The following is a 22,987-nucleotide window of genomic DNA, read 5'->3' on the forward strand; positions in this document are numbered from 1 at the left end:
GCCAATGGGGCTGCTAGAACAACTACCCCAGACCCATTATCTACCAGCCAATGGGGCGGCTGGAACAACTCCCCCAGTCTCAATATCTACCAGCCAATGAGGCGGCTGGAACAACTCCCGCAGTCTCAAAATCTACCAGCCAATGGGGCTGCTGGAACAACTACCCCAGACTCATTATCTACCAGCCAATGGGGCGGCTGGAACAACTCCCCCAGTCTCAATATATTACCAGCCAATGAGGCTGCTGGAACAACTCCCGCAGTCTCAAAATCTACCAGTCAATGGGGCTGCTGGAACAACTACCCCAGTCTCAATATCTACCAGCCAATGAGGCTGCTGGAACAACTCCCCCAGTCTCATTATCTATCAGCCAATGGGGCGGCTGGAACAACTCCCCACAGTCTCTTTATCTATCAGGTTCCAGGTAGAACTATTTTTGGTTCCAGGTAGAACCCTTTTTGGTTCCAGGTAGAACTCTTTTTTGTTCCAGGTAGAACTCTCTGTTGAAAGTGGTTTTCCTAAGGGTTCTCCTATAGGGACAGCCAAATAACATTGTGGGGTTCTAGATAGCACATTTTTTGCTGAGATTGTAGAGGTAAAAATGAGGTGGGGTAGTCTCCCTCCCAAATGAAACCCTATTCCCTATATAGCACACTGCTTTCAATCTGAGCCCGATAGGTAATAGGGTGCCAGGGATGAAGTAATTCATGTATAAACTCAGTCATTTAGAAATATAACATCTCCCAGAGTGGCTGTCCTAGTCCGGGGACTAGTGCTGTGGCTGTTATAGTTTGGGGACTAGTGATGTGGCTGTTATAGTGTAACGGCTTTCTTGTGGTGAAGTAGAGGCGGACCAAAACGCAGCGTGGTGATGATTCATGTTTGTTTAATAAAGGAAAACTATACATGAACAAACTACAAAACAATGAAATGTGAAAACCAAAAACAGCCCTATCTGGTGCAAAACACAGAGACAGGAACAATCACCCACAAACACACAGTGAAACCCAGGCTACCTAAATATGGTTCCCAATCAGAGACAATGACTAACACCTGCCTCTGATTGAGAACCATATCAGGCCAGACATAGAAATAGACAGACAAGACATCCAACATAGAATGCCCACTCAGATCACACCCTGACCAACCAAAACATAGAAACATACAAAGCAAACTATGGTCAGGGTGTGACACATAGTCCGGGGTCTAGTGATGTGGCTGTTATAGTCTGGGGACTAGTGATGTGGCTGTTATAGTCTGGGGACTAGTGATGTGGCTGTTATAGTCTGGGGACTAGTGATGTGGCTGTTATAGTTTGGGGACTAGTGATGTGGCTGTTATAGTCTGGGGACTAGTGATGTGGCTGTTATAGTTTGGGGACTAGTGATGTGGCTGTTATAGTTTGGGGACTAGTGCTGTGGCTGTTATAGTTTGGGGACTAGTGCTGTGGCTGTTATAGTCTGGGGACTAGTGCTGTGGCTGTCATAGTCTGGGGACTAGTGCTGTGGCTGTTATAGTTTGGGGACTAGTGCTGTGGCTGTTATAGTCTGGGGTCTAGTGATGTGGCTGTTATAGTTTGGGGACTAGTGATGTGGCTGTTATAGTCTGGGGTCTAGTGCTGTGGCTGGTATAGTCTAGGGACTAGTGCTGTGGCTGTTATAGTCTGGGTTTTAGTGCTATGACTGTCATAGTCTGGGGACTAGTGCTGTGGTTATTCTGTTGTGTCTGTGCTTTTCTATTGGTATTCTACTTCCTGTTTTCTGATCTGACATGCAGTATTGTGACCCCTTACATAAAGCACCATTGATTCCGTGTCTGCACTGAGCTTCCTCTCTGACAATTTTGAATGTTAACATTTCCTAACAGGTTAGACGTTCAAGTAAAAAAATAAATAAGTAATTTAGACCGATCAATGAAGGTCATTGCATGCCGGCGACTTTGTTTCATTCTTCCCCACAGACCCTCTGTCCCTCAGCTCTCTCCCCCTGTGTCAATCTGAGATTTCATTCTTTCCCACAGACCCTCTGTCCCTCAGCTCTCTCCCCGTGTCAATCTGAGATTTCATTCTTTCCCACAGACCCTCTGTCCCTCAGCTCTCTCCCCCCGTGTCAGTTTGAGATTTAATTATTTCCCACAGACCCTCTGTCCCTCAGCTCTCTCCCCCTGTGTCAATCTGAGATTTCATTCTTTCCCACAGACCTTCTGTCCCTCAGCTCTCTCCCCCCGTGTCAATCTGAGATGTCATTCTTCCCCACAGACCCTCTGTCCCTCAGCTCTCTCCCCCGTGTCAATCTGAGATTTCATTCTTTCCCACAGACCCTCTGTCCCTCAGCTCTCTCCCCCTGTGTCAATCTGAGATTTCATTCTTCCCCACAGACCCTCTGTCCCTCAGCTCTCTCCCCCTGTGTCAATCTGAGATTTCATTCTTCCCCACAGACCCTCTGTCCCTCAGGTCTCTCCTCCTGTGTCAATCTGAGATTTCATTCTTCCTGAAACCTATGAGCCCCATGGGTCACTTTCAACAGTAGTGCACTATATATAGAGGACTGCAGCTTCTGTTTGTGATTGTTCCAGGTACCCGAACAGGCCCCCATTAGCTGTGGTGGAGCTGGTCGAGGGTTTCAAGATCCTTGGTGTTCACATCACCAACAAACTATCACTGTCCAAAAATACCAAGACAGTCGTGAAAAGGGCACAACAAAACCTTTTCCCCTTAGGAGACTGAAAAGATTTGGCATGGGATCCCAGATCCTCAAAAGTTTCTAAAGCTGCACCATCGAGAGCATTCTGACCGGTTGCATCTCCGCCTGGTATGGCAACTGCTCGGCATCTGACCGTAAGGTGCTACATTGGGTGGTGCGTACGGCCCAGTACATCACTGGGGCCGAGCTTCCTGCCATCCAGGACCTATATAATAGGCGGTGTCAGAGGAAAGCCCATCAAATTGTCATAGACTCCAGTCACCCAAGTCATAGACTGTTCTCTCTGCTACCGCACGGCAAGCGGTACCGGAGCGCCAAGTCTAGGACAAAAAGGCTCCTCAATGGCTTCTACCCCCAAGCCATAAGACTGCTGAACAATTAATGAAATCGCCACCTGACAATTTACATTGACCCCCCCCCCCCCCCTTTTGTACACTGCTGCTACCTGCTGTTTATTATCTATGCATAGTCACTTCATCCCCACCTACATGTACAAATGACCTCAACTAACGTGTACCCCTGCACACTGACTCGGTACCAGTACCCCCTGTATATAGCCTCCACACTGATTCGGTACCGGTGCCCCCTGTATATAGCCTCCACACTGACTCTGTACCAGTGCCCCCTGTATATAGCCTCCACATTGACTCTGTACTGGTACCCCCTGTATATAGCCTCCACATTGACTCTGTACCGTAACACCCTGTATATAGCCTCCACATTGACTCTGTACCGGAACCCCCTGTATATAGCCTCCACATTGACTCTGTACCGGTACCCCCTGTATATAGCCTCCACACTGACTCTGTACCGTAACACCCTGTATATAGTCTCCACATTGACTCTATACTGTAACCCCCTGTATATAGCCTCTACATTGACTCTGTACCGTAACACCCTGTATATAGCCACCACATTGACTCTGTGCCGTAACACCCTGTGTATAGCCTCCACATTGACTCTGTACCGTAATACCCTGTATATAGCCTCCACATTGACTCTGTACCGTAATATCCTGTATATAGCCTCCACGTTGACTCTGTACCGTAATATCCTGTATATAGCCTCCACGTTGACTCTGTACCGTAACACCCTGTATATAGCCTCCACATTGACTCTGTACCGTAACACCCTGTATATAGCCTCCACATTGACTCTGTACCGTAATACCCTGTATATAGCCTCCACATTGACTCTGTACCGTAATATCCTGTATATAGCCTCCACGTTGACTATGTACCGTAACACCTTGTATATACCCTCCACATTGACTCTGTACCGTAACACCCTGTATATAGCCTCCACATTGACTCTGTACCGGTACTCCCTGTATATAGCCTCCACATTGACTCTGTACCAGTACCCCCTGTATATAGCCTCCACATTGACTCTGTACCGTAACACCCTGTATATAGCCTCCACATTGACTCTGTACCGGTACCCCCTGTATATAGCCTCCACATTGACTCTGTACCGTAACACCCTGTATATAGCCTCAACATTGACTCTGTACCGTAACACCCTGTATATAGCCTCCACACTGACTCTGTACTGTAACACCCTGTATATAGCCTCCACATTGACTCTGTACCGGTACACCCTGCATATAGCCTCCACATTGACTCTGTACCGTAATACCCTGTATATAGCCTCCACATTGACTCTGTACCGTAACACCCTGTATATAGCCTCTACATTGACTCTGTACCGTAACACCCTGTATATAGCCTCCACATTGACTCTGTACCGTAACACCCTGTATATAGCCTCCACACTGACTCTGTAATGTAACACCCTGTATATAGCCTCCACATTGACTCTGTACCGGTACCCCCTGTATATAGCCTCCACATTGACTCTGTACCGTAATACCCTGTATATAGCCTCCACATTGACTCTGTACCGTAATACCCTGTATATAGCCTCCACATTGACTCTGTACCGTACGTAACACCCTGTATATAGCCTCCACATTGACTCTGTACCGTAATACCCTGTATATAGCCTCCACATTGACTCTGTACCGTAATATCCTGTATATAGCCTCCACGTTGACTCTGTACCGTAATATCCTGTATATAGCCTCCACGTTGACTCTGTACCGGTACCCCCTGTATATAGCCTCCACATTGACTCTGTACCGGTACCCCCTGTATATACCCTCCACATTGACTCTGTACCGTAACACCCTGTATATAGCCTCCACATTGACTCTGTACGGGTACACCCTGTATATACCCTCCACATTGACTCTGTACCGTAACACCCTGTATATAGCCTCCACATTGACTCTGTACCAGTACCCCCTGTATATAGCCTCCACATTGACTCTGTACCGTAATACCCTGTATATAGCCTCCACATTGACTCTGTACCGTAACACCCTGTATATAGCCTCCACATTGACTCTGTACCGGTACCCCCTGTATATAGCCTCCACATTGACTCTGTACCGTAACACCCTGTATATAGCCTCCACATTGACTCTGTACCGGTACACCCTGTATATAGCCTCCACATTGACTCTCTACCGTAAGACCCTGTATATAGCCTCCACAATTGACTCTGTACAGGTACCCCCTGTATATAGCCTCCACATTGACTCTGTACCGGTACCCCCTGCATATAGCCTCCACATTGACTCTGTACCGTAACACCCTGTATATAGCCGCCACATTGACTCTGTACCGGTACCCCCTGTATATAGCCTCCACATTGACTCTGTACCGGTACACCCTGTATATAGCCTCCACATTGACTCTGTACCGTAACACCCTGTATATAGCCTCCACATTGACTCTGTACCGGTACCCCCTGTATATAGCCTCCACATTGACTCTGTACCGTAATACCCGGTATATAGCCTCCACATTGACTCTGTACCGTAACACCCTGTATATAGCCTCCACATTGACTCTGTACCGTAACACCCTGTATATAGCCTCCACATTGACTCTGTACCGGTACCCCCTGTATATAGCCTCCACATTGACTCTGTACCGTAATACCCTGTATATAGCCTCCACATTGACTCTGTACCGGTACCCCCTGTATATAGCCTCCACATTGACTCTGTACCGTAATACCCTCTATATAGCCTCCACATTGACTCTGTACCGGTACCCCCTGTATATAGCCTCCACATTGACTCTGTACCGGTACACCCTGTATATAGCCTCCACATTGACTCTGTACCGTAACACCCTGTGTATAGCCTCCACATTGACTCTGTACCGGTACCCCCTGTATATAGCCTCCACATTGACTCTGTACCGTAACACCCTGTATATAGTCTCCACATTGACTCTATACTGTAACACCCTGTATATAGCCTCTACATTGACTCTGTACCGTAACACCCTGTATATAGCCTCCACATTGACTCTGTACCGTAACACCATGTATTTAGCCTCCACACTGACTCTGTACTGTAACACCCTGTATATAGCCTCCACATTGACTCTGTACCGGTACACCCTGCATATAGCCTCCACATTGACTCTGTACCGTAATACCCTGTATATAGCCTCCACATTGACTCTGTACCGTAACACCCTGTATATAGCCTCTACATTGACTCTGTACCGTAACACCCTGTATATAGCCTCCACATTGACTCTGTACCGTAACACCCTGTATATAGCCTCCACACTGACTCTGTACTGTAACACCCTGTATATAGCCTCCACATTGACTCTGTACCGGTACCCCCTGTATATAGCCTCCACATTGACTCTGTACCGTAATACCCTGTATATAGCCTCCACATTGACTCTGTACCGTAATACCCTGTATATAGCCTCCACATTGACTCTGTACCGGTACACCCTGTATATAGCCTCCACATTGACTCTCTAACCGTAAGACCCTGTATATAGCCTCCACATTGACTCTGTACCGGTACCCCCTGTATATAGCCTCCACATTGACTCTGTACCGTAACACCCTGTATATAGCCTCTACATTGACTCTGTACCGTAACACCCTGTATATAGCCTCCACATTGACTCTGTACCGTAACACCCTGTATATAGCCTCCACACTGACTCTGTAATGTAACACCCTGTATATAGCCTCCACATTGACTCTGTACCGGTACCCCCTGTATATAGCCTCCACATTGACTCTGTACCGTAATACCCTGTATATAGCCTCCACATTGACTCTGTACCGTAATACCCTGTATATAGCCTCCACATTGACTCTGTACCGTACGTAACACCCTGTATATAGCCTCCACATTGACTCTGTACCGTAATACCCTGTATATAGCCTCCACATTGACTCTGTACCGTAATATCCTGTATATAGCCTCCACATTGACTCTGTACCGTAACACCCTGTATATAGCCTCCACATTGACTCTGTACCGGTACCCCCTGTATATAGCCTCCACATTGACTCTGTACCGTAACACCCTGTATATAGCCTCCACATTGACTCTGTACCGGTACACCCTGTATATAGCCTCCACATTGACTCTCTACCGTAAGACCCTGTATATAGCCTCCACAATTGACTCTGTACAGGTACCCCCTGTATATAGCCTCCACATTGACTCTGTACCGGTACCCCCTGCATATAGCCTCCACATTGACTCTGTACCGTAACACCCTGTATATAGCCGCCACATTGACTCTGTACCGGTACCCCCTGTATATAGCCTCCACATTGACTCTGTACCGGTACACCCTGTATATAGCCTCCACATTGACTCTGTACCGTAACACCCTGTATATAGCCTCCACATTGACTCTGTACCGGTACCCCCTGTATATAGCCTCCACATTGACTCTGTACCGTAATACCCGGTATATAGCCTCCACATTGACTCTGTACCGTAACACCCTGTATATAGCCTCCACATTGACTCTGTACCGTAACACCCTGTATATAGCCTCCACATTGACTCTGTACCGGTACCCCCTGTATATAGCCTCCACATTGACTCTGTACCGTAATACCCTGTATATAGCCTCCACATTGACTCTGTACCGGTACCCCCTGTATATAGCCTCCACATTGACTCTGTACCGTAATACCCTCTATATAGCCTCCACATTGACTCTGTACCGGTACCCCCTGTATATAGCCTCCACATTGACTCTGTACCGGTACACCCTGTATATAGCCTCCACATTGACTCTGTACCGTAACACCCTGTGTATAGCCTCCACATTGACTCTGTACCGGTACCCCCTGTATATAGCCTCCACATTGACTCTGTACCGTAACACCCTGTATATAGTCTCCACATTGACTCTATACTGTAACACCCTGTATATAGCCTCTACATTGACTCTGTACCGTAACACCCTGTATATAGCCTCCACATTGACTCTGTACCGTAACACCATGTATTTAGCCTCCACACTGACTCTGTACTGTAACACCCTGTATATAGCCTCCACATTGACTCTGTACCGGTACACCCTGCATATAGCCTCCACATTGACTCTGTACCGTAATACCCTGTATATAGCCTCCACATTGACTCTGTACCGTAACACCCTGTATATAGCCTCTACATTGACTCTGTACCGTAACACCCTGTATATAGCCTCCACATTGACTCTGTACCGTAACACCCTGTATATAGCCTCCACACTGACTCTGTACTGTAACACCCTGTATATAGCCTCCACATTGACTCTGTACCGGTACCCCCTGTATATAGCCTCCACATTGACTCTGTACCGTAATACCCTGTATATAGCCTCCACATTGACTCTGTACCGTAATACCCTGTATATAGCCTCCACATTGACTCTGTACCGGTACACCCTGTATATAGCCTCCACATTGACTCTCTAACCGTAAGACCCTGTATATAGCCTCCACATTGACTCTGTACCGGTACCCCCTGTATATAGCCTCCACATTGACTCTGTACCGTAACACCCTGTATATAGCCTCTACATTGACTCTGTACCGTAACACCCTGTATATAGCCTCCACATTGACTCTGTACCGTAACACCCTGTATATAGCCTCCACACTGACTCTGTAATGTAACACCCTGTATATAGCCTCCACATTGACTCTGTACCGGTACCCCCTGTATATAGCCTCCACATTGACTCTGTACCGTAATACCCTGTATATAGCCTCCACATTGACTCTGTACCGTAATACCCTGTATATAGCCTCCACATTGACTCTGTACCGTACGTAACACCCTGTATATAGCCTCCACATTGACTCTGTACCGTAATACCCTGTATATAGCCTCCACATTGACTCTGTACCGTAATATCCTGTATATAGCCTCCACGTTGACTCTGTACCGTAATATCCTGTATATAGCCTCCACGTTGACTCTGTACCGGTACCCCCTGTATATAGCCTCCACATTGACTCTGTACCGGTACCCCCTGTATATACCCTCCACATTGACTCTGTACCGTAACACCCTGTATATAGCCTCCACATTGACTCTGTACCGGTACACCCTGTATATACCCTCCACATTGACTCTGTACCGTAACACCCTGTATATAGCCTCCACATTGACTCTGTACCAGTACCCCCTGTATATAGCCTCCACATTGACTCTGTACCGTAATACCCTGTATATAGCCTCCACATTGACTCTGTACCGTAACACCCTGTATATAGCCTCCACATTGACTCTGTACCGGTACCCCCTGTATATAGCCTCCACATTGACTCTGTACCGTAACACCCTGTATATAGCCTCCACATTGACTCTGTACCGGTACACCCTGTATATAGCCTCCACATTGACTCTCTACCGTAAGACCCTGTATATAGCCTCCACAATTGACTCTGTACAGGTACCCCCTGTATATAGCCTCCACATTGACTCTGTACCGGTACCCCCTGCATATAGCCTCCACATTGACTCTGTACCGTAACACCCTGTATATAGCCGCCACATTGACTCTGTACCGGTACCCCCTGTATATAGCCTCCACATTGACTCTGTACCGGTACACCCTGTATATAGCCTCCACATTGACTCTGTACCGTAACACCCTGTATATAGCCTCCACATTGACTCTGTACCAGTACCCCCTGTATATAGCCTCCACATTGACTCTGTACCGTAATACCCGGTATATAGCCTCCACATTGACTCTGTACCGTAACACCCTGTATATAGCCTCCACATTGACTCTGTACCGTAACACCCTGTATATAGCCTCCACATTGACTCTGTACCGGTACCCCCTGTATATAGCCTCCACATTGACTCTGTACCGTAATACCCTGTATATAGCCTCCACATTGACTCTGTACCGGTACCCCCTGTATATAGCCTCCACATTGACTCTGTACCGTAATACCCTCTATATAGCCTCCACATTGACTCTGTACCGGTACCCCCTGTATATAGCCTCCACATTGACTCTGTACCGGTACACCCTGTATATAGCCTCCACATTGACTCTGTACCGTAACACCCTGTGTATAGCCTCCACATTGACTCTGTACCGGTACCCCCTGTATATAGCCTCCACATTGACTCTGTACCGTAACACCCTGTATATAGTCTCCACATTGACTCTATACTGTAACACCCTGTATATAGCCTCTACATTGACTCTGTACCGTAACACCCTGTATATAGCCTCCACATTGACTCTGTACCGTAACACCATGTATTTAGCCTCCACACTGACTCTGTACTGTAACACCCTGTATATATCCTCCACATTGACTCTGTACCGGTACACCCTGCATATAGCCTCCACATTGACTCTGTACCGTAATACCCTGTATATAGCCTCCACATTGACTCTGTACCGTAACACCCTGTATATAGCCTCTACATTGACTCTGTACCGTAACACCCTGTATATAGCCTCCACATTGACTCTGTACCGTAACACCCTGTATATAGCCTCCACACTGACTCTGTACTGTAACACCCTGTATATAGCCTCCACATTGACTCTGTACCGGTACCCCCTGTATATAGCCTCCACATTGACTCTGTACCGTAATACCCTGTATATAGCCTCCACATTGACTCTGTACCGTAATACCCTGTATATAGCCTCCACATTGACTCTGTACCGGTACACCCTGTATATAGCCTCCACATTGACTCTCTAACCGTAAGACCCTGTATATAGCCTCCACATTGACTCTGTACCGGTACCCCCTGTATATAGCCTCCACATTGACTCTGTACCGTAACACCCTGTATATAGCCTCCACATTGACTCTGTACCGGTACCCCCTGTATATAGCCTCCACATTGACTCTGTACCGTAATACCCTGTATATAGCCTCCACATTGACTCTGTACCGTAACACCCTGTATATAGCCTCCACATTGACTCTGTACCGGTACCCCCTGTATATAGCCTCCACATTGACTCTGTACCGTAACACCCTGTATATAGCCTCCACATTGACTCTGTACCGGTACACCCTGTATATAGCCTCCACATTGACTCTCTAACCGTAAGACCCTGTATATAGCCTCCACATTGACTCTGTACCGGTACCCCCTGTATATAGCCTCCACATTGACTCTGTACCGGTACCCCCTGCATATAGCCTCCACATTGACTCTGTACCGTAACACCCTGTATATAGCCTCCACATTGACTCTGTACCGGTACCCCCTGTATATAGCCTCCACATTGACTCTGTACCGGTACACCCTGTATATAGCCTCCACATTGACTCTGTACCGTAACACCCTGTATATAGCCTCCACATTGACTCTGTACCGGTACCCCCTGTATATAGCCTCCACATTGACTCTGTACCGTAATACCCTGTATATAGCCTCCACATTGACTCTGTACCGTAACACCCTGTATATAGCCTCCACATTGACTCTGTACCGTAACACCCTGTATATAGCCTCCACATTGACTCTGTACCGGTACCCCCTGTATATAGCCTCCACATTGACTCTGTACCGTAATACCCTGTATATAGCCTCCACATTGACTCTGTACCGGTACCCCCTGTATATAGCCTCCACATTGACTCTGTACCGTAATACCCTGTATATAGCCTCCACATTGACTCTGTACCGGTACCCCCTGTATATAGCCTCCACATTGACTCTGTACCGGTACCCCCTGTATATAGCCTCCACATTGACTCTGTACCGTAACACCCTGTATATAGCCTCCACATTGACTCTGTACCGGTACCCCCTGTATATAGCCTCCACATTGACTCTGTACCGGTACCCCCTGTATATAGCCTCCACATTGACTCTGTACCGTAACACCCTGTATATAGCCTCCACATTGACTCTGTACCGTAACACCCTGTATATAGCCTCCACACTGACTCTGTACCGGTACCCCCTTTATATTGCCTCCACATTGACTCTGTACCGGTACCCCCTGTGTATAGCCTCCATATTGACTCTGTACCGGTACCCCCTGTATATAGCCTCCACATTGACTCTGTACCGGTACCCCCCTGTATATAGCCTCCACATTGACTCTGTACCGTAATACCCTGTATATAGCCTCCACATTGACTCTGTACCATAATACCCTGTATATAGCCTCCACATTGACTCTGTACCGGTACCCCCTGTATATAGCCTCCACATTGATTCTGTACCGTAATACCCTATATATAGCCTCCACATTGACTCTGTACCGGTACCCCCTGTATATAGCCTCCACATTGACTCTGTACCGTAATACCCTGTATATAGCCTCCACATTGACTCTGTACCGGTACCCCCTGTATATAACCTCCACATTGACTCTGTACCGGTACCCCCTGTATATAGCCTCCACATTGACTCTGTACCGGTACCCCCTGTATATAGCCTCCACATTGACTCTGTACCGGTACCCCCTGTATATAGCCTCCATATTGACTCTGTACCGGTACCCCCTGTATATAGCCTCCACATTGACTCTGTACCGGTACCCCCCTGTATATAGCCTCCACATTGACTCTGTACCGTAATACCCTGTATATAGCCTCCACATTGACTCTGTACCGTAATACCCTGTATATAGCCTCCACATTGACTCTGTAAAGGTACCCCCTGTATATAGCCTCCATATTGACTCTGTACCGGTACCCCCTGTATATAGCCTCCATATTGACTCTGTACCGGTACCCCCTGTATATGTAACCACCACACAGTTACAGTAGTAACCTGCTAGTCACCAGAACCACCACACAGTTACAGTAGTAACCTGCTAGTCACCAGAACCACCACACAGTTACAGTAGTAACCAGCTAGTTACCAGAACCACCACACAGTTACAGTAGTAACCTGCTAGTTACCAGAGCCACCACACAGTTACAGTAGTAACCTGCTAGTTACCAGAACCACCACACAGTTACAGTAGTAACCTACTAGTTACCAGAACCACCACACAGTTACAGTAGTAACCTGCTAGTTACCAGAACCACCACACAGTTACAGTAGTAACCTGCTAGTTACCAGAACCACCACACAGTTACAGTAGTAACCTGCTAGTCACCAGAACCACCACACAGTTACAGTAGTAACCTGCTAGTCACCAGAACCACCACACAGTTACAGTAGTAACCTGCTAGTTACCAGAACCACCACACAGTTACAGTAGTAACCTGCTAGTTACCAGAACCACCACACAGTTACAGTAGTAACCTGCTAGTTACCAGAACCACCACACAGTTACAGTAGTAACCTACTAGTTACCAGAACCACCACACAGTTACAGTAGTAACCTGCTAGTTACCAGAACCACCACACAGTTACAGTAGTAACCTGCTAGTTACCAGAACCACCACACAGTTACAGTAGTAACCTACTAGTTACCAGAACCACCACACAGTTACAGTAGTAACCTGCTAGTTACCAGAACCACCACACAGTTACAGTAGTAACCTGCTAGTTACCAGAACCACCACACAGTTACAGTAGTAACCTGCTATTCACCAGAACCACCACACAGTTACAGTAGTAACATGCTAGTTACCAGAACCACCACACAGTTACAGTAGTAACCAGCTAGTCACCAGAACCACAACACAGTTACAGTAGTAACCAGCTAGTCACCAGAACCACCACACAGAACCGTTAAGTTGCTTTGTTTACTTGCAGTTTCCCTGACCTGGACCTGCAGAGGAAAGGCTGATAAAACCGGAGATTGAAGATGTCCATTTTTAGAGATTCAAAAAGGTTCTTGAAATGTTTGTTTCTATGACAGGAAGTGAAAGAGTGACAGCCTTGATCAGAAGCAGCAGGCCTGGACAGAAAGTTATTTTGTGGGTGAACTGAAGGGTGATCTGTGGTGCCCTTCAGAATAGAAAAATCCATTGTTGAAGTAAACACACGACTAGAGTGTTTTGTAGAGGTTTTGATGGACTCTCTCTCTCTCTCTCTCTCTCTCTCTCTCTCTCTCTCTCTCTCTCTCATATTTTTATATATATATATATATATATATGATTTATATTTTCCCCAGGTCCTTGTGATGTAGTCTACCTTTAAGAGATCAGAACAGTTTGAAGATACAGGTCCATAAAGATACAGTATAGCTTTAAAAAATGTCCCTTTTCATAGATTTCCTGAGGAGGAGGAGGAAGAGGGAGGAGGAGTAGAAAAAGGAGGATGAGGAGAAAGAGGAGGAGGAGGATGGGGAGGAGGTGTAGGAGGAGGAGGGAGAGGAGGAAGGTGGAGGGGGAGGACAGAGGTGGGGGGGGTGGGAGGTGGAGGAGTAGGAGGATTGAGGTGGAGGAGGTGGGAGGTGGAGGAGTAGGAGGTTTGAGGTGGAAGAGGAGGACAGAGGTGGGGTAGGGGGAGGAGTAAGAGGGTTGAGGTGGAGGAGGAGGACAGAGGTGGGGGAGGTGGGAGGGGAGGAGTAGGAGGGTTGAGGTGGAGGAGGAGGACAGAGGTGGGGGGCAGGTGGGAGGGGGAGGAGTAGGAGGATTGAGGTGGAGGACAGAGGTGGGGGGGAGGTGGAGGGGGAGGAGTAGGACGATTGAGGTGGAGGAGGTGGGAGGTGGAGGAGTATGAAGATTGAGGTGGAGGAGGAGGACAGAGTTGCGGGGGAGGTGGGAGGTGGGAGGTGGAGGAGTAGGAAGATTGAGGTGGAGGAGGAGGACAGAGGTGGTGGGAGGTGGGAGGTGGAAGAGGAGGAGGAGGGAGGGAATAAAACCACTGCCCTTAATCATTCCATTGTATTCCATTGTATTCTGTTCATACCCCACTCTCTTCTCAATGAGATTCTTCCAAATGACTTCTCACCATATTAACACCACCAAACGAACAAATCATCGAGGAACTAATGGTCCCATCAGAAAGAAAATATGTTTAATTATTTAGTGGGTTGAGATGTTGTTCGCTCAGTTCACAAGCTGTCCATCAGCCTGCTTCACTCTGCCAGGGGAGAAGAGTTATAGTGTGTGTGTGTGTGTGTGTGTGTGTGTGTGTGTGTGTGTGTGTGTGTGTGTGTGTGTGTGTGTGTGTGTGTGTGTGTGTGTGTGTGTGTGTGTGTGTGTGTGTGTGTGTGTGTGTGTGTGTGTGTGTGTGTGTGTGTGTGTGTGAATGATAGTGTAATTATGGTGGAGGCCCAGTGGACTGAGACACATTAGAGAGGAGGTGTTGTTGTTGTGATGTGTCCCAAATGGCACCCTATTCCCTAAACAGTGCACTACATTTGACCAGGGCCCATGGGGTTCTAATCAAAAGTAGTGCGCTATATAGGGAACAGGGTGGCATTTGAGACATTTGATTTTTTTTTTTCTGCAGTCTGATGTCCTTCACTCTCGCCTCCACAGAAAAACATTACCATATTTTTTTGATTCTCCAATAATTGAGGTCTGACGTGAATATTTACCGTCCATTCTGTATAACTGATGAGGACGTCTTTACCTGAGAAATGGGAACATGTGTTCCAACTAGTGCCTTATTCCTATGCAGTACACTACGTAGTGGATAGGTTGCCTTGTTTGGGACGTATCCCGTGTCCTCTTAGGTAGGTGGCCGTTGACTCATCATGTGAATTCTAGATGTTTAGCATTAGAGGCCTTGTATTGTGTGTCTCTAGCATTGTCAAACTAGTTTTGTCTTTGTTATATATCTGTTTATATACCAGAGTAATATATCTGTTCATATACCAGGTATCTGTTCATATTCCAGAGTCATATATCTGTTCATTTACCAGGTATCTGTTTATATACCAGAGTAATATATCTGTTTATATACCAGATATCTGTTATAAAAATAAGTCCCTTTTTCAGGACCCTGTCTTTCAAAGAAAATTCGTAAAAATCCAAATATCTTCACAGATCTTCATTGTAAAGGGTTTAAACACTGTTTCCCAATGCTTGTTCAACGAACCATAAACAATTAATGAACATGCACCTGTGGAACGGTCGTTAAGACACTAACAGCTCACAGACTTGGGACACCATAGATGCCTTTCTACTGACTCGGAAAAACACCAAAAGGAAGATGCCCAGGGTCCCTGCTCATCTGTGTGAACGTGCCTTAGGCATGCTGCAAGGAGGCATGAGGACTACAGATGTTGCCAGGGCAATAAATTGCAATGTCCGTACTGTGAGACTCCTAAGACAGCGGTACAGGGAGACAGGACGGACAGCTGATCGCCCTCGCAGTGGCAGACCACATGTAACAACACCTGCACAGGATCGGTACAGCAGAACATCACACCTGCGGGACAGGTACAAGATGGCAACAACAACTGCCTGAGTTTCACAGATAACGCACAATCCCTCCATCAGTGCTCAGACTGTCCACAATATGCTGAGAGAGGCTGGATTGGGGGCTTGTAGGCTTGTTGTAAGGCAGGTCCTCAACAGACATCACCGTGGAAGAGTGGGGTAACATCTCACAGCAAGAACTGACACATCTGTTGCAGTCCATGAGGAGGAGATGCACTGCAGTACTTAATGCAGCTGGTGGCCACACCCGATACTGACTGTTGCTTTTGATTTTGACCCCACTCTTTGTTCAGGGACACGTTATTCATATTCTGTTAGTCACATGTCTGTGGAACTTGTTCAGTTTATGTCTCAGTTTTTGAATCTTGTTCACACAAATATTTAGACATGTTAAGTTTGCTGAAAATAAACACAGTTGACGTTGAGAGGACATTTATTTTTTTGGCTGAGTTTATATCTGTTTATATACCAGGTATCTGTTTATATAGCAGGTATCTGTTAATATACCAGACTTATATATCTGTTCATATACCAGGTATCTGTTTATATACCAGAGTTATATATCTGTTTATATACCAGGTATCTGTTTATATACCAGACTTATATATCTGTTCAAATACCTGGTATCTGTTTATATACCAGAGTTGTATATCTGTTCATATACCAGGTATCTGTTTATATACCAGGTATCTGTTTATATACCAGGTATCTGTTCATATACCATAGTTATATATCTGTTCATATACCAGGTATCTGTTTATATACCAGACTTATATATCTTTTTATATACCAGGTATCTGTTTATATACCAGGTATCTGTTTATATACCAGACTTATATATCTGTTCAAATACCTGGTATCTGTTTATATACCAGAGTTGTATATCTGTTCATATACCAGGTATCTGTTTATATACCAGGTATCTGTTTATATACCAGGTATCTGTTCATATACCAGGTATCTGTTTATATACCAGGTATCTGTTCATATACCATAGTTATATATCTGTTCATATACCAGGTATCTGTTTATATACCAGACTTATATATCTGTTTATATACCAGGTATCTGTTTATATACCAGGTATCTGTTCATATACCAGGTATCTGTTCATATACCAGGTATCTGTTTATATACCAGGTATCTGTTTATATACCAGGTATATGTTTATATACCAGGTGTCTGTTCATATACCAGGTATCTGTTTTTATACCATAGTTATATATCTGTTCATATACCAGGTATCTGTTTATATACCAGACTTATATATCTGTTCATATACCAGGTATCTGTTTATATACCAGGTATCTGTTTATATACCAGGTATCTGTTTATATACCAGATTTATATATCTGTTCATATACCAGGTATCTGTTTATATACCAGAGTTATATATATGTTTATATACCAGATTTATATATCTGTTCATATACCAGGTATCTGTTTATATACCAGAGTTATATATCTGTTTATATACCAGGTATCTGTTCATATACCAGAGTTATATATCTGTTTATATACCAGGTATCTGTTTATATACCAGAGTTATATATCTGTTTATATACCAGGTATCTGTTTATATACCAGGTATCTGTTTGAATACCAGAGTTATATATCTGTTCATATACCAGAGTTATATATCTGTTTATATACCAGGTATCTGTTTATATACCAGAGTTATATATTTGTTAATATACCAGATATATATATTTGTTTATATACCAGAGTTATATATTTGTTTATATACCAGAGTGATATATCTGTTTATATACCAGAGTTATATATCTGTTTATATACCAGGTATCTGTTTATATACCAGGTATCTGTTTATATACCAGAGTTATATATCTGTTTATATACCAGGTATCTGTTTATATACCAGAGTTATATATCTGTTTATATACCAGGTATCTGTTTATATACCAGGTATCTGTTTATATACCAGAGGTATGCAAAGTGGATGCCATTGAACATGTCATAACTGAAAATGCTACTGTTTACTGAATAAGTCATAGTAAACATGTCATAGTGAACACGTCATAGTGAACATTCTCAGAGTGTATCTATTTTAGTATCTGTCATATGTGTACTGAAATTATCCTTACATAGTCATCCTTACAATTTCAATGATTTTACTGAGTTACAGTTCATATAAGGAAATCAGAGGCTTGATGTGGACGTCCTGGGCTGGCGTGGTTACACAAGGTCTTTAGTTGTCAGGCCGGCTTGACGTACTGACAAATTCTTTAAAATTAAGTTATAGACGGCTTATGGCAGAGAAATTAACATTCAATTATCTGGCAACAGCGCTGGTGGACATTCCTGCAGTCAGCACGCTCCCTCAATTGTTTTAAATCTGTGGCGTTGTGTTGTGTGTCAAAACTGTACAATTTAGAGTAGTCTTTTATTGTCCCCAGCACAAGGTGCACCTGTGTAATGATCATGCTATTTAATCAGCTTCTTGATATGCCACATTTGTCAGGAGGATGGATTATCTTGGCAAAGGATAAATACTCCCTAACAGGGATGTGATTTTAGTGCATGTGGAACATTTCAGGGATCTTTAATTTCAGCTCATGAAACATGGGACCAACCCTTTACACATTGCGTTTATATCTTTTTTCAGTACGTACATAGAGCAGGAGAACTGTAGAAAAGCATCTCACCATAATCTCTTTTCAGAAGCCATGCGGTTCTTCAATAACAAGTTGAGTCGTTATTACCATGGGTGAGGAACTGGACTGTTAGCCAACCCGTCACCATTGAACTAGGACAATTTTCCACCTTGTCAGTTGGGTTGACTGTTAACTAAGCACAGATGTAATGCTGTACTTCCTGCTTTTTCTTCCTGCTTTCTAGTGATTTGATTTCTATGTTCACAACTCTGTTTTTTTAGGCTGCAGAGACATCTTCTGACCAATTAGGAAGTATAAAGACATTAATTGATCAATTAGGAAGTGTAAAGAAATGAATCGACCAATTAGGAAGTGTAAAGACATTAATCGACCAATTAGGAAGTGTAAAGACATGAATTGACCAAATAGGAAGTGTAAAGACATGAATTGACCAATTAGGAAGTGTAAAGACATGAATTGACCAATTAGGAAGTATAAAGACATGAATTGACCAATTAGGAAGTGTAAAGACATGAATTGACCAATTAGGAAGTGTAAAGACATTAATCGACCAATTAGGAAGTGTAAAGAAATGAATCGACCAATTAGGAAGTGTAAAGACATTAATCGACCAATTAGGAAGTGTAAAGACATGACTTGACCAAATAGGAAGTGTAAAGACATGAATTCACCAATTAGGAAGTGTAAAGACATTAATCGACCAATTAGGAAGTGTAAAGACATGAATTAACCAAATAGGAAGTGTAAAGACATGAATTGACGAATTGGGAAGTGTATAGATATGAATTGACCAATTAGGAAGTGTAAAGACATGAATTTACCAATTAGGAAGTGTAAAGACATGAATTGACCAATTAGGAAGTGTAAAGACATGAATTGACCAATTAGGAAGTGTAAAGACATGAATTGACCAATTAGGAAGTGTAAAGACATTAATCGACCAATTAGAGGGTGTAAAGACATGAATTGACCAAATAGGAAGTGTAAAGACATTAATTGACCAATTAGGAAGTGTAAAGACATGAATTGACTAATTAGGGGAAAGGGGGATACCTAGTCAGTTGCCCAACTGAATGCCTTCAACTGAAACGTGTCTTTCTCATTTAACCCAACCCACTCTGAATCAGAGAGGTGCGGGGAAGCTGCCTTAATCGACATCCACTTCTTCGGCGCCTGGAGAACAGTGGGTTAACTGCCTTGCTCAAGGGCAGAAGGACAGATTTTTACCTTGTCAGCTCTGGGATTCGATCCAGCATTAGGAAGTGTAAATAGATAAATAAAAATGAATGTGGCAATTCGGAAGTGTAAATAGATTAATTGACCAATTAGGAATTGTAAAGGCATTAATTGACAAAACAGGAAGTGTAAATACATTAATTGATCAGAGGGAGTTGTGAGAAGAGCTCAGCACAGAGGGAGTTGTGAGAATAGCTCAGCACAGAGGGAGTTGTGAGGACAGCTCAGCACAGAGGGTGTTGTGAGAAGTGCTCAGCACAGAGGGAGATGTGAGAAGAGCCCAGCACAGAGGGAGTTGTGAGGACAGCTCAGCACAGAGGGAGTTGTGAGGACAGCTCAGCACAGAGGGAGTTGCGCCGACAAAGATTGGCGCCTCGCTTCGCGTTCCTAGGAAACTATGCAGTATTTTTTTTTTTTTACATGTTATTTCTTACATTGGTTCCCCAGGTAATCTTAGGTTTCATTACATACAGTCGGGAGGAACTACTGAATATAAGAGCAACGTCAACACACCATCATTACGACCAGGAATATGACTTTCCCGAAGCGGATCCTGTGTTCTTGCCTTCCACCCAGTACAATGGATCGGATCCCAGCCGAAGACCCAAAACAACGATGTCGTAAAAGAGGCAAACAAAGCGGTCTTCTGGTCAGGCTCCGGAGACGGGCACATCGAGCAGCACTCCCTAGCATACTACTCGCCAATGTCCAGTCTCTTGACAACAAGGTTGATGAAATCCGAGCATGAGTAATATTCCAGAGAGACATCAGAGACTGTAACGTTCTTTGCTTCACGGAAACATGACTCACTCGAGAGACTCTATCGGAGTCGGTGCAGCCAGCTGGTTTCTTCACGCATCGCGCCGATAGAAACAAGCATCTTTCTGGTAAGAAGAAGGGCAGGGGGGTATGCCTTATGATTAACGAGACGTGGAGTGATCATAACAACATACAGGAACTCAAGTCCTTCTGTTCACCTGACTTAAAATTCCTCACAATCAAATGTCGACCGCATTATCTACCAAGGGAATTCTCTTCGATTATAATCACAGCAGTGTATATTCCCCCCCAACCAGACACATCGATGGCCCTGAACAAACTCTATTTATTATTTGACTCTATGCAAACTGGAAACCACATATCCTGAGGCTGCATTCATTGTAGGCTAATCTGAAAACAAGGATCCCTAAATTCTATCAGCATATCGATTGCGCAACCAGGGCTGGTAAAACCTGGATCATTGCTATTCTAACTTCCGCGACACATATAAGGCCCTTCCCCGCCCTCCTTTCGGAAAAGCTGACCACGACTCAATTTTGTTGCTCCCAGCCTACAGATAGAAACTAAAACTAGAAGCTTCGCGCTAAGGTCTGTTCAACTCTGGTCCGACCAATCTGATTCCACGCTTCAAGACTGCTTCGATCACGTGGATTGGGATATGTTCAGCATTGCATCAAACAACAACATTGACGAATACGCTGATTCGTGAGCGAGTTCATTAGAAAGTGCATTGACGATGTCGTACCCATAGCAACGATTAAAACATTACCAAACCAGAAACCGAGGATTGATGGCAGCATTTGGGTGAAACTGAAAGTGCGAACCACTGCTTTTAACCAGGGCAAGGTGACCGGAAACATGACCGAATACAAACAGTGTAGCTTTTCCCTCCGCAAGACAATCAAACAAGCTAAAGTAGAGTCGCAAATCAACGGCTCAGACACAAGAAGTATGGGGCAGGGTCTACAGTCAATCACGGATTACAAAAAGAAAACCAGCCCCATCGCGGACCAGGATGTCTTGCTCCAGACTAAATCACTTTTTTGCTCGCTTTGAGGACAATACAGTGCCACTGACACTGCCCGCTACCAAAACCTGCGGACTCCCCTTCACTGCAGCCGACTTGAGTAAAACATTTAAACGTGTTAACCCTCGCAAGGCTGCAGGCCCAGACGGCATCCCCAGTCACGTCCTCAGAGCATGCGCAGACCAGCTGGCTGGTGTGTTTACGGACATATTCAATCAATCCTTATCCCAGTCTGCTGTTCCCACATGCTTAAAGAGGGCCACCATTGTCCCTGTTCCCAAGAAAGCTAAGGTAACTGAGCTAAACGACTACCGCCCCGTAGCACTCACTTTCGTCATCATGAAGTGCTTTGAGAGACTAGTCAAGGACCATATCACCTCCACCCTACCTGACACCCTAGACCCACTCCAATTTGCTTACCGCCCAAATAGGTCCCACAGACGACGCATTCACAACCACAGTGCACACTGCCCTAACCCATCTGGACAAGTGGAATACCTATGTGAGAATGCTGTTCATCGACAACAGCTCAGCATTTAACGCCATAGTACCCTCCAAACTCGTTATCAAGCTCGAGACCCTGGGTCTCGACCCTGCCCTGTGCAACTGGGTACTGGACTTCCTGATGGGCCGCCCCAGGTGGTGAGGGTAGATAACAACATCTCCACCCCGCTGATCCTCAACACTGGGGCCCCACAAAGGTGCGTTCTGAGCTCTCTCCTGTACTCCCTGTTCACCCATGACTGCGTGGCCATAAACGCCTCCAACTCAATCATCAAGTTTGCAGACAACACTACATTAGTAGGCTTGATTTCCAACAACGATGAGACGGACTACAGGGAGAAGGTGAGCGCCCTCAGAGTGTGGTGTCAGGAAAATAACCTCACACTCAACTTCAACAAATCAAAGGAGATCATTGTGGATTTCCGGAAACAGCAGAGGGAGCACCCCCCTATCCACATCGACGG

The sequence above is a fragment of the Oncorhynchus clarkii genome, chromosome 31 (assembly GCF_045791955.1).
Source record: "Oncorhynchus clarkii lewisi isolate Uvic-CL-2024 chromosome 31, UVic_Ocla_1.0, whole genome shotgun sequence".
Taxonomy (NCBI): domain Eukaryota; kingdom Metazoa; phylum Chordata; class Actinopteri; order Salmoniformes; family Salmonidae; genus Oncorhynchus; species Oncorhynchus clarkii.